The sequence below is a fragment of the Chrysochloris asiatica genome, unplaced genomic scaffold (assembly GCF_000296735.1).
Source record: "Chrysochloris asiatica unplaced genomic scaffold, ChrAsi1.0 scaffold00081, whole genome shotgun sequence".
In the NCBI taxonomy this organism is placed as follows: Eukaryota; Metazoa; Chordata; class Mammalia; order Afrosoricida; family Chrysochloridae; genus Chrysochloris; species Chrysochloris asiatica.
Window position 1 is genome coordinate 634,744 of NW_006408599.1, and position 13,633 is coordinate 648,376.

At 41.3% G+C, this 13,633-nt stretch overlaps 1 protein-coding gene and 1 pseudogene across 1 annotated transcript in view; one reads left to right on the forward strand and one right to left on the reverse strand.

The window, feature by feature from the left end:
* The window catches only part of LOC102830605, a 10,295-nt pseudogene extending 5,527 nt beyond the window's left edge, over window positions 1–4,768 (forward strand).
* Window positions 1–13,633, reverse strand: part of MRRF (mitochondrial ribosome recycling factor) — a 67,704-nt gene that overhangs the window by 16,667 nt on the left and 37,404 nt on the right. The window lies entirely within an intron of this gene.

Here is a 13,633-nt window from a genome sequence, read left to right on the forward strand (position 1 = left end):
AGTCAATAAATCAGACAACATATTGTATTAGGCAAATCTGCTGCACAAGACCTTTTCAAAGTGTTGAAGAGGTCAGCTTGAAGACTAAGGTGTGCCTAACTCAAGCATGGTATTTTCAATAACCTCATATGCATGCAAAAACTGGACCGTATATAAGGAAGACCATAGAAGAATTGATCCTTTTGAGTTATAGTGTTGGAGTTGAATATTGAAAGTGACATGGACTGCCAAAAGAACAAACAGATCTGTGTTGTAAGAAGTGCAGCCAGAGTGCACCTTGGAGGCCAAGATGGCCAAACTTCTTTTCTCATACTTAGGACACATTGTCAGAAGGGGCCAGTCACTGGAGAAGGATATCATGTTTGGTACAGTGGAGGGTCAGAGAAAATGAAGAAGACCCCCATCGAGATGGATTAGCAAAGTGGCAGCATCAATGGGCTCAAGTGTGGCAACAATTGTGAGGTTGGCCCAGGATCAGGCATGTTTCGTTCTGTTGTAAATAGGGTCGCTATGAGTCAGTACCGACTTGACGGCACCTAACAACAACAACAACAACTGCTAGAATCAAGAATGACAGACCTAGTGTGGGAGGAGCATGTAGAAAGCATAACTCATTCTGCCTTGAGATCTGGAAAATGCCTTAGAGTAGCACAGCAACTAGTCAACTGCAAATGATAAGTGTTATGGACTGAATTGTGTCCCCCTAAAATCTGTCTTGTAAATCCTAGCCTCTGTTTCTTTTGGGAATGGGTTGCTTTTGTTAAATTAATGAGACAGAACTAGTGTGGAGTTTATCTTTTTTGAGATATAAAACAAGCAAGCTAGTAAGTAGAGATGAGGGAAGACTGATGCTAAGCCATATAGAGATCTCCAAGGAACCAGGAAACAGAATCCAACAAGGAGAGCAATCCTTCCCCTAGAGCCTGAACCCTGAATTCAGACAAGCCTCCTAAACTGCGAGAAAAGACACTTGTTCATTAAAGCCATCCACTTGTGATATTTCTGTTATAATGACACTACATCACTAAGACAAAATTTGGTACTGGGAGTGGGGTGCTGCTCTAATACGTAAAATGTAGAAAAGGTTTTGGAAAAGGGTAATGGGTAGAGGCTGGAAGAGTTTTAAAGTGCCTAAAAGTAACCACCCAGATTGCCTTCAAAAGACTGTTGGTAGAATTATGTCCATCACAGCCGTGGTATCATGAAGGCTGGTGTCACTCACCTCTAGGGACCCTCCTCCTGGACCAGACCACACAGAATCCTCAGTGATATTTATTGTCAATTTTAATCATAGACTAATGTGTGATAAAATAGCTGTACACTGCAGAAATCTAATACTTATTTGATTATATGAATACTAACAACAAAACTTATTACATTGCATCACACCAGTATTAGCTATATTATTAGTAAGTGGAAGCCTTTTCTTCCTTTAATACTACTTAACTCAAAAAGTTACTGATACAGGTTCACAATACTAATTATCATAATACTGCTGTTAAAATACTAGAAAATCTGACAAAATCAGCAACTTTAAAGCACTGGCAGTAATGAAAACAGTAGTGTATACTTGTGACACATGTAGACGAAACCACATGATTGGCAGTATCATCGTAATTTTGTAATAATGAAAACTTTGATTGGAGCACATTGTTGTTGTTGTTGTTGTTAAGTGATGCTGAGTCTGTTCTGACTCATAGTGACCCTGTATAGGGCTTATCTGTGACCGACAAATCCTTGCAGAAGCAGAAATTCTCATCTTTCTCCCATGGAGCAGCTGGTGGGCTGAAATGGCAGATCTTGTGGTTCACAGTCCAGTGCTTATCCTATGGAGCCACCATGCTCCCTGGAGAACATGAGAAGCTCCAGAAAGTAAATTAGTATAGAGTTTTAGCCTTTAGGTATATTGATACATGTAGGATGGGCTTACAAAAAAATGCTTCTGTTATTGTGACTAACTAGAAAGAGTTGTTAAAACAAAATAACGAATTTTTTTTTTAAATAAAATTCTGCACAAAAATGTTACAGACAGTCATTTTAGTGTCACACCTCTGACAGTGTCACCTGGTGCATCTGTACCACCTGTATCTTCTATTGGCACCACTGTGTCAAAGAAAATGTGCTGAGGAATGAAAAGGAAGTGACAGGAGCTATAAAGAAAGCCTCTGTCATTTTAGAGAGAACACATAAGGCACAAGCAACAAAATGCAGAAAGAACTGTGGCCATTCTGGTGTAGCTTTAAAATAAAATGATGAACATGTGATTGGACAATGAAGGAAGGGTGATGCTTTTTATGCAGTTGCAAAGAACATGTCTGAATTATGTTCAAATTTTTGGTAGAAGGCAGAACCTGTAAGTGAGGAACGTGGATATCTGGTTGATGAGATTTGTAAACAAGATCTTAGTGGGGCTGTGTAGCTTCTCCTTACTCTTTTTAGTAAAGTATGAGAGGAACAGGATGGACTTTAAAATGAGGTATGCAAAATGAAAACAGAACTTAAAGATTTGGAGAAGCCTGTGTTATAGACTAAGGACATATGTTCTAGAATATTCACCAAAGATGTGCTTATACAATCATTTGTTAAAAAGATGAAATATGTGACCAATGGATCTAACCAACTATCACAGCAGAAAATCCATCAGCTTAGACTGAAGGGGGCAGAAAGGACAAAACAACACTGTCTACCTCTTGCAATTCTACATGGCCAAAGGAGCCACATTTCTTGTCCTCCAATAAAAGAAAAAGAGCAGGCCTGGAGCAGTAGAACTGTTGGACAGAGCAGGGAAGCAGGGACTTCTTGGTTTCAAAGGGTGGGACCATAGCCTCCATGATCTCAAAGGGTAGGGACACAGCCTCCTAGGTTTCAAAGAACTGGATCTTCACCAACTCAGTTCTGGCATGTGGAGCTGCTGTTAAGGTGCTTCCAGGTGATGGCACTGTGGTTTTCATTCAACAACTTTTTAGTGGCCATCTACTATGTGGCAGTCCCTATGCCAGGTAAAAGGGATATAGCATTAAATACAACAGGAACCGCTCTGCCCTGTATTGACATGGCAGGCAAGGGAGGCAATAACTCAACAAATGCATGTACAATTAATCAATAACTTAAAGCTGAAATAAGTATATGGAGTTCTACCAAAAGAAAGAGCAGGGTAAGGGGGTCTGACCAAGCTTTCCATGGGACTCCAAAAACTAAATGTGGAGATTTATGTGAAGTGACATAGAAGTTAAGATGAGCAACTGTGAAAAGGATAGAGGAGGATCATTCCCTCAGGAAGTAAGAGTATGTGTAAAAGTAAAGACGTGTTTTTCTCCAAGGTAAGAAGTAGGATACCGTTCTTAAGGGACTGGGAAAAAAAAAAAAAAAAAAAACGTAGCTGGAATACAGAATGCAGAGATGAAAGACTATCCCAAAGGAGGAGGCAAGAGAGACTGCTGGCAAGGGCAAGACTATACAAGTGCTTCAATGTCTTCATATGGAGAGTTCTAGTGATTGTTTCTAAGAACACTAAAGAAGAGTTCTGAGTAAGGCAGACTAGACATACATTCTGTATAAACAGATCCAAAGAGATGGTGTGATTCTGCCCAGGAGCGTCTAAGCAGGAAGATAGGGCACTTCGGGCCCACCCTGTAATAGCTTCTTGGTTGTATAATTAAGACAGCAGCTTTTTCCGCTGGGGTCAGAGAGCCTCCCGGCATCAGGCAAGGATATTGGCTGAGCAGGCAGGGTCACACTTTGTTTGCACAAACTCCACCAGACAGGTCTTCCAGGAACATCCTGGATGGGGGCCTTCCTGCAAAATTCCTTCAGCATGTTCATAGGAACAATAAGCAAAGCAGAGAGCATGCCCCACTGACTGAAATGATGCTTCCTATTGTTTCAATGAAAATGGGACCTACAGACTTGCAACAAAGCTATATATACGCCAGGTGTATATCTGAGAAAATTATGGGTTACATCAAAAATGAGTTATAATGTATCAGATATTCAACTTCAAAAGAGTATCTGGTTACTTAGAAGGGGCTTTAAAAGGTAGACAGGGCATGTTTCAGAACCAGGAAGACGTAAATTGGAATCCCAGCATTTCCACTTAAGAACTTTTGAATATGCTACTCCAACTCTGCAAACTTAGTTTTCTCATATATAAAATGGGAATACGAATATTACTAAGAATGTAGAAGTGAGGATTAAATGAAACGGATAGCAAGCAGTTGGCACACTGCCAATGCACATGCAAGGCAGGTGCTTAATGCAAGGAGGCAGCATTATTATTCTTACTATAGAATCTCCAGGACTTGGGAACAATAGGATGTGAGTAGTAAGGGAGAAAACAGTCAAAAAGGATTTAGGCTGCTTGCCTGCCTCACTTGCAAGTTCTGCGATATGAGCCTGAGCCTCCAGTCTGCCAGCACTACTTGAGAGGCCTAGAATGCACCGCTGCTATGGAAGAGGACCAGGAGCTGGAGAGGAAAAACAGAAAAGAACTGTTTAAGGAGGCAAAACGTGGGGGAACGAAAGCAGAAACCATGGGTTGGATGAATGTCCTCTGGCAGGTACAGATGAAAGATTCCTAATGAACACAAGAACACACTGTGCCCCCAACAAAGAGCTGGACCACGAGCAGAAAGAGGGTGACAAGGAGCCTGCGCACAGCTAGCCACAAAAGGAAGACAGCCCGAAGAAGTACAGGAGCCATCCCTACAAGCACTAAACCCAGGCTCAGGGCAGAAAGGAGACATCCCAGAGATGCTCAAAGAAGTGGTGAGGAGCCACAAAGCACTGGCCAGGGTTGCCCAAGCAGTGGATGCCATGACACTTGGGACTGGAGGATTGTGTGACTTGCTTTAAGCAGAGGTTTTCAGGTGGCAGAGAAAATGTCCAAGAATGATTTATTTGTACAGCCAACCCTTGGTTTGTCTATAAGGAAGGTAGGTGAGGGTGAGCAGCAAAAAAAAAAAAAAAAAAGATTTTCTGGTCCTTCTGAAGATGTCATGGCAAGACTAAGCTACTTGTGCAGTGTCATAGACGTGTGTGTGTTGATTTTCTTTAGTCTTGTTGATAAGTTCATTTCAAAATAAGCAAATCTAATTTAAAAGTTTTCAGAGATTGTTTTAAAAACCTAGGTTTGGTTTTCTTTTTGTTTGTTGGTTGCTCTCTTTTGGGTGTGCTACAATTGTGGTTATTTCTCACAAATTCTTGAAAAATAAAGTACTTGTCAATCCTAAAAAAAGAAAAAAGGATTTAGTATCTTGGAGCTTGTACTACTAAGTGGTAATGGTGAGCACGGAGCTAAAGAACAGGAATAGAAGAGGGTAGCAGAGGTGAGGTGGAGAAATAGGAGTTGTGCTCCAGCAGCTGTGGGGACCATCTGAGGGAGAAGACAGCTGCATACCCAGGTAATGACCCATCGGAACATCTCAGACAGCACCTGAGGAAAAATCTCACCTCCTCACTGGGCTCCTGCGAGGCTTCCCCAGTAGAAGTGCAAGTCTGCAATTGACAGTTATATGTACCCTGTTGGTTATTTGCTGAGGGGTGCTGCCCACTGCTTTGGGGCCGCTGGCCCTGATGGAACTGATTTTATTTATGCAGCGTACTTCGGTTTCCTATTCCTCTAGGTACACTCTACCATCCTCCACCTCTGCTCCCCACTCCTATCTGCCTTACATACACGACTGTCTCATCAGAATATCAGACCTTCTGTAAATGTTCTTTTAGCCCAGGGAAAAATTATACACCACTCTGGAAGGATTTCTACCACCAGCGGTAATTTTAGTTCCTGGCTAGATCAGACACAACTACCCTGAAATACAGCCCAGCACAATGCAATAGAGATCTAATTTACAGAAGCCAATGGCAAGGCACCACAATAGGTGCATGACAAGGAGGGTAGAGAAAAGAAGAGGGGCAGGGAGAGCAGCTTTTGCATAGGTATTGATGGCAACTTTCTTCTCCGCTGGTTCACACTCCACATTTGATCCCTAGTTCCATTTCCTTGTGTGTTTCAATCAGAGTAACTGTGCCAGGAAAGAACACCCATTCCACATACTCGGGAGCTGTTCAGGAGCTGCAAGAGCAACAAGTGTGCTAAAAAGCCACAGTCCAGATAAAAAGAGGCAACACTGAATAGAAGGCAAGTGTGATAGTTAAGGTTTTGTGTCAGCTTGGCTCAGCCAGGATTCTCAGTGGTTAAAACAGTTAAATGTAGTTACTACCTCCACGATGAGACCTAAAATACAATCAACCCCATGATATGATCTGATGTGATCAGCCTTGATCTGATGTATTGATCCAAAATGTTGTAAATTCTTACTTCTATGATGTTAATGAAATCAGATGCAATCTAAAATTAGGTTGTATCTTGAGCCACTCTCTTTTGAGATATAAAAGAAGAGAGAAGAGAGCAGAGAAAGCGGGACCTACTACCACCAAGAGAGAAGAGTTAGGAGTTCAGTATATCCTTTGAACCCGGTGTGCCTGCACTGTAAAGCTCCTAGATCCAAGGAAAGATTGATGCCAAGATATATGGAGCTCAGAGGGACCTATTATCAACAAGAAGGAAGAGCAGAGTGGAAAGCTTCCTTAGGACTTGGGGTCCTGGTAGTTCCTGGATCCAGGGGAAGTTTGATGCCGAGATATATGGAGCTATCCAAGGAATGCTGAAAGGAGACAAGGACCTTTCCCCAGAATCAATAAAGAGAAAGCCTTCCCTAGAGCCGTCACTCTGAATTTGGACTTGCAGCCTCCTAAAACTGTGAGAAAATAAATTTCTGGTTGTTAAAGCCATCCACTTGTGGTATTTCAGTTAGAGCAGCATCAGATAACTTAGACAGCAGGTATCCTAAAACTGCCTAAAGGCTCATCTTGGCCTGGAAGGTAGAAAGAAATGAAGGTGCAGTGGGAAAGAAAGGGCTAGAAAAGCAGCTACAGCTGCTCAAATGCAGTTTGTGGCTACCCCAACCCAAATGAGCTCATAAGGCATTCTTTTTTTTCTTTTTTAAGTTTTTATTGTGAATTGACTAATAGTTTACATGGGAGAATATCCATTTTACACTCATAGTTTCACTGCAATAATTACAATCACCTCTGTGCATGATCGTTCAACAGCATCTATTTGGCGGAGGGGTGTACACAAAAACTCAGAAATATATAATAATAAGGCATTCTTTTCTGACTTTTTCTTTTCATGATCATTAGACATCTATATGTATGTGGGTTATGTAAGAAAAAGGTATTAGCAATATTTCCTGAAATGTGCAAATACACACACTATGCCCTAATAAGAGCTACAAGGCTAATAGAGCAGCTAGCACAGGGAGGCCACAACCAGATGGAGGCAAACTCCTGGTTAGCAGCCCAAGGAGCAATGTGATAATGTGGCAACAACAGGGTCTTTGGATCCAAGTCTGAATAATGGTGTCTCTGCTTATTAATCTGTGACCTTGGGCAAGTTACATAACTTTCTGATCCCCAGTTTCCTCATCTACACAAGGGGGATTTTAAAAATTCATGGAAAAAGGAAATTAAAAGAGAATGAAATATTTCCATGAACTTTTTGAAAACCCCTGTTATATCCATCTCTAAAGTGGGGGTGGGGAGTGGAGGGGTGGGGAAGAGAAGGAGGAAAGCAAGTTATGATAGTTGAATTCCATTTGTGTGAGCTAATATCCATGTGCCTACAGGGACTTTGAGTTACGGTGTTAGAGGGGAATGCTGGAAGTATCATGGACTGTCAAAAGAACAAATCAATCTGTGTTGAAAAAGTACAGCCAGAGTGCTCCCTGGAAGCCAGGATGGCCAGACTTCATCACTCAGACTTCAGACATATTGTCAGGATGAACCAGTCAGTGGAGAAGGGTATCGTGTTTGGTAAGGTGGAGATCAGAGAAAGAGAGGAAGACCCCAGTGAGATGGACGGGTAAAGTGGCAGCATTACTGGACTCAAGTGTAGCAATAATTGTGAGGTTGGCGCAGGACTGGGTAGTGTTTCGTTCTGTTGTACATAGGGTCACTATGACTGGAACCAACTTGATGGTACCTAACAACAACAAATATGTATACATAAGCTTATATATGCATTTTTGGAGTCCTTGTGTAGTGTAAACAGTTAAAGCACCGACTACTAACCAAACAATTGGTGAGTCAAACACAACCAGAGGTTCCTTAGAAGAAAGATCTGGTGATCTGCTTCTGAAAGGGATCACTCAACAGCAACTGATTTTTTTAAGTTTATATGCCTTTAAAAAAAAATTTTTTTTTTTTGAAGGCTATATACTAACCTTGGGGAGCCACGGTAGCTCTGTAGGATAAGTACTGGACTACAAACCACCAGGTGGGCAGTAGGAACCCACCAGCGGCTGCTCCATGAAAGACAGGTGAAGCTGTCTGCTCCTGCAAAGATTTACAGCCTCAACTCTATACATACGAATTGGAACCGACTCAATGGCACGTAACAACACACTAAACTTCACAATGGTTCTTCTAGGAAGAATACTTGGGAAAACAAAAAGGAACATTCTTTTTCTATTTTTGCATAGTTTCAAGTTTTGTATGAGTCTTATTTTTGAAATTTAAAAATAAAAGATAAAAAATCATATGTCTGATAAGGATGTAACAACCAGAATATATAAATATGTAAAGAACTCTTACACCTCAACAATAAAAAGACAAAGCACTCAAGCCAAAGACGAACAAAGGGTCTGAATAGATGTTCTCCCAAGACGATACACAAATTGTCAATAATTGCATAAAAAGATGATCAACATTTAAACATTAAAGTAAGTCAAAAACACAGTAATGTACCGTTTTACATCCACTAGAACGGTTATAATTTTAAAAAGAGAGAGAACACAAGGAACAAATGAGGGGAGGGGAGGAGAGGGAAGAGAAAAGGAAGGAAAGGAGAAGTAAAAAATAACAGTGTTGGTAAACAGGGGACAAAGTTGTAACTCTTCCTACATGGATGGTAAGAATATAAAATGGTGCAGTCACTATGGGAAAGTTTGGCAGTTCTTCAAGACGTTAAACATAGTTACCATATGACCTAGCAATTCTACTCCTATGTATATTCATATTATACCCAAAAGCATTGAAACCATATACTCACACAAAAACTTGTACATGAATGTTCAGAGCAGCCAAAAGTAAAAACAACTCAATGTTCACCAACTGATAAATGGATAAACAGTGTGGTATATCTATACAGTGCAATGTTATTTGCCAATAAAAACAATGAAATACTGATACATGCTACAAATGGAAGGACCTTGAAAACATTATGCTGAGTGAAAGAAGTCAGACACAAAAGGCTGCATATTGTATGATTCCATCTATTTGAATTGTTCAGAATAAGCAAATCCACAGAGACAGAAAGCACACTAGTTGCCAGGGTCTGGGAAGAAGAGGAAATTGGGAATGACTCCTAACTGGTACAGGGATTCTTATTTGAAAATGTTCTGGAAGTAGACAGCAGAGATGGTTGCACAGCATTGTTAATATATTAAAAACCAATGAATTGTATATGTTAAAATGATGAATTTTATATTATGTGAATTTTAGCTTTAAAAATTTTTGTTTTCAATTTTTAAAAGAGAGTGATCATTGTAAGAATTTAATCAGATGATATTTTTGAAAAGCTAAGTAAAGGACTTACTGAATCTCCACAATGACCCAGTGTGGTTGTTAAGGTTTTGTGTCAACTTGACTGTCCAGGATTGACAATGGTTTGGCAGTTGAGATGCAGTTACCCGCCAGGGTAAGAAGCAACTCTATGATGGGATCTGCTATGAGCAGCCAGCCAATTGAAAGGAAGCTTCCTCAGGAGTGTGGCCTGCCTCCAATATATTAGACACTCAGGCAACGCTTGTTTACTCTCTGCTGGGTCTGGATCTTTCACCTAGCTTATCTTCCAACCTCCAGTTCTTTGGACTTGAGCCAGTGGCCTGCCTACCAATCCTGGGAATCAACGGCAGCTTGCCTTCTTTCTTACCTGTCAACCTTGCCTGCTGTCTAACCTGCAAGTCAAAAGACTCCAGCCTGACATATGACCCAAGGACTTAGGACTTTCCCAGCTCTACAACTGTGTGTCATTGCCTTCATATAAACCTCTCTTTATATATGCACATACAAGATTCACTAGTTTTGCTTCTCTAGAGAACCCAGACTAAGACCCCCAGTTAAGTACAGACCATGACATCCCTCATTTTAAAGTTTCAGAATTGAGTCTCAGAGAGGTGTTACCTACTGAACAAGAGGCAGAGGCGAGACCAAAAAAAAAAAAAAAAGTGTCTTCTGCTGTGTACTTCAAAGCCTGTTCCACCATCCACATGCTGCTTTATGACACGAATCATCACCATTTCCTCACCTGTGGATGGAAGTATGATATTGTTCCCCCAAGTTATGGGCTGATTATGTCCCCTAAAATATGTGTTCTAAATTCTAACCTGTAAACCCGTAGTTTCTGGTGTATAGGAGTCCTGGTGTGGTGCTGTAGGATAAGCACTGGATTGCTAGCCTCAAGGTCAAAGGTTCAATCCCATCAGCCACTACTCAGACTATTGTTGTTGTTAAGTGCCACTGAGTCTGTTCCCACTCATAGTGACCCTGTATAGGTTTCTGAGGAGCAGCTGGTGGGTTTGAACCACTGGTCTTATAGTTCCCAGTTCAGTGCTTATCCTAAGCACCATACCAGGAGTCCAAAATTAGTTGTTGTTGTTAAGTACCACTGAGTCAGTGCTGACTTACAGTGACCCTGTATAGGGTTTCCAAGGAGCAGCTGGTGACCTTGAACCATGGACCCCACGATTCAAACCAACTTTGTAGTCCAGTGCATTAACCCACAGTGCCACACCAGTAGAAATCTTTTAAAAATGATGCTAGCTGTAGCTATTTTAAGGAGTCCTGATGGCACCAATGGTTAAAGCTCTTAGCTACTAACTGTAATGTACAAACTAGTAGTTTGTACCCACCATGCCCTCTGTGGGAGAAAGGTGGCAGACTGCTTTCATAAAGATTTACAGCCTTGGAAACCCATGTGAGAATTGGTTGTCTTTGTTATGTGAATGAGGCAGGATTAGGATAGGGTGTGTCTTAAACAAAGATAACCAGAATGGGAAAAATTACCTGCTAAATACTTAATTTCTCTTTTAGAAAAAAGGACAGCCTGTTTGTTGTGCAATATTCAAATCTCTTGACCAATTGGTGCTCAGTTCAAAGATGGCAGCTGGACTTACTGCTTTGAATGTGTGTCGCTCACCACAGTCCTGGCAATAATTCAGTATGATGCATCAGGTTCCTGATTGGGTTCCTTCGCATCTTCTGAGTCCTCAATCTCAGGGCTTCAACACTGGCCTTGAATGAACCAGTTCAAGCTGGTTTAAAGCCCCAATCTTCAATCAGTGTATTTTAAGATTAAACAAGGAAGCAAAAGAATAGAGACAGGGAAAGAGATGAAAACTTACATGAAGATCATCCAAGGGCCTTCCTCCAGAACCAGCAGCGAAAGTCTTCCAGAGCCAGCACCCCAAATTTGGATATCTAGCCTCCTAAACTGTAGGACAAGGAGCTCTGGTAGCGTAGTAGTTATGAACTGGGCTGCTAACCTTAAGGTCGGCAGTTTGAAACTACCAGCCGTTCTGCGGGAGAAAGATGAGGCTTTCTGCTCCTGTAAAGATTTACAGCCTTGGAAACCCTGTGCAGCAGGGTCACTATGAGTCGGAACCGACGCCACAGTACTTAACAACAACAAACTGTAGGATAGAGTCCTGGTGTAGCGCTGTGAATTAATGTGCTAGACTGCAAGGTCAGTTTAAACCACAAGGTTGGCAATTCAAGCTTACCAGCTGTTCCTCGGAAACCCTATACAGGGTCACTATGAGTTGGAACCGACTTGATGGCACTTAACAACATACTATAGAATAAGCCCTGGACTGCTAACCATAAGGTCAATGGTTCAAACCTACCAGCTGCTCCTTGGAAACTCTATGCAGGGTCCTTATGGAAAGAAATTGACTAGACAGCATGTAACAACAACAAAAAACTGCAAAAACAGATTTCTGTTTGTTAAAGACACCCCACTTGTAGTATTTCTGTTAGAACACCTTTAGTAACTAAGGAATCCTGGTATGGTGCTGTGGGTTAATGCACAGGACTGCAAAGTCAGTTTGAATCACAAGGTCAGTGGTTCAAGCTCTCCAGCTGCTCCTTGGAAACCTTATAGAGGGTCTCTATGGGTTAGAACTGACTCAACAGCACTTAACAACAACAACAACAGTAACTAAGATACCCCATACAGCTAACAATCCTCATGAAGAAAAGGTGATGGGAATGCTCACTAAACAACAGCTAACGAGAAAAACAAGTTTCAAACAGTAACTCTGACCCTCATTCACCGGGTTTCTTTCTTCACAGTTGTCAGACCTGCATCATAATCTACGTCACAATCTACAGCTCTACTTCTGGAGTCTTCCCCAATAAATTCTGACCAAAAAAATCAAATACTGCTATTACGTCATTTCATAGATGAGGAAATGGAAGTTCAGAGAGTTGAAACAACTAGCCTAAGGTCAGCTCTTTTTGTTTTCTTTTTAGAGTTTTACTAACCTTTAGTGAACAGTTTCACATATTTTGTGGTGAAAAACAGGAAACTGTTCACCAGAGTTTAGTAAGTAAGTACAAGTGAACCCTGATTATCTTGCTTATTGGGTAATCTGATACTAACCTATGTCACTGCTGTCAGACGTATACTGTGGGCTAAAGGCTGACCTGTCTAATCTTTGGAGCCTGCTTCCAGAACACCTAAGCTGACAAAACTGGTGAGCAACAGAACAAAGATCGGAACCTAGCTGTGTCTAACCCCCCAAAAGCTCTGGTGCTTTCCTTTATACCACAGCGGTTTAATAATTGCTAACTAAAACAGCTTGCTAAATGCCAGGATCAACTTTCAGAATTAAGCTTTCTTGGCCCATCAGCAGCATTCAGTGCAGCAGCTCACTCCCTCATCTTTGGAATACTTCCTTAGCTTGGCGTCCTTAGCAGGACCCTACACTCTCCTAGTCCTCCTTCCTCACTGGCCATGGGGTCTCAGTCTCCTTTGCTAGCCCCTCTTCACCTCTCTGATCCCTAAATCTTTAAGTGTTCAGGATTCATTTCCCAAACCTCTCCCTTTACTTTCTACATTTACTCTTTAAAATACACTTACCTTCTCTACATTCTCATGATTTCCAAATTTATCTTTCTAGTCCACACTTTCCTCTAAATTCCCCTTATGTATCCAATAGCTTACTTGACGACCTCTCCACTTAGATGTCTCATGGCATCTCAAAATAACTATGTACAAAACCAGATCTTCCCCCACACCCAACAGGTTCCTCCCACAGTCTGCCCTATCAGCAATTCTAGCCTTCCAGTTGTTTAGGTCAAAAACCTGAGAGTCATCCTTGAGTCTTCTCTTTCTAAATCCTGAGAGCTTTTCCTTTAAAATTAATCCAGAATCCAGCCACTTCTCACCAATTACTACACTAGTTATTTCACTTACTAGTTCTAAGTCACCATCATCTCTTCCTGGTTTAATGTAATACTTCCTAACTAGTCCCCTGATTTCATCCTTTCCTTCACTCCAGAGAAAAATATG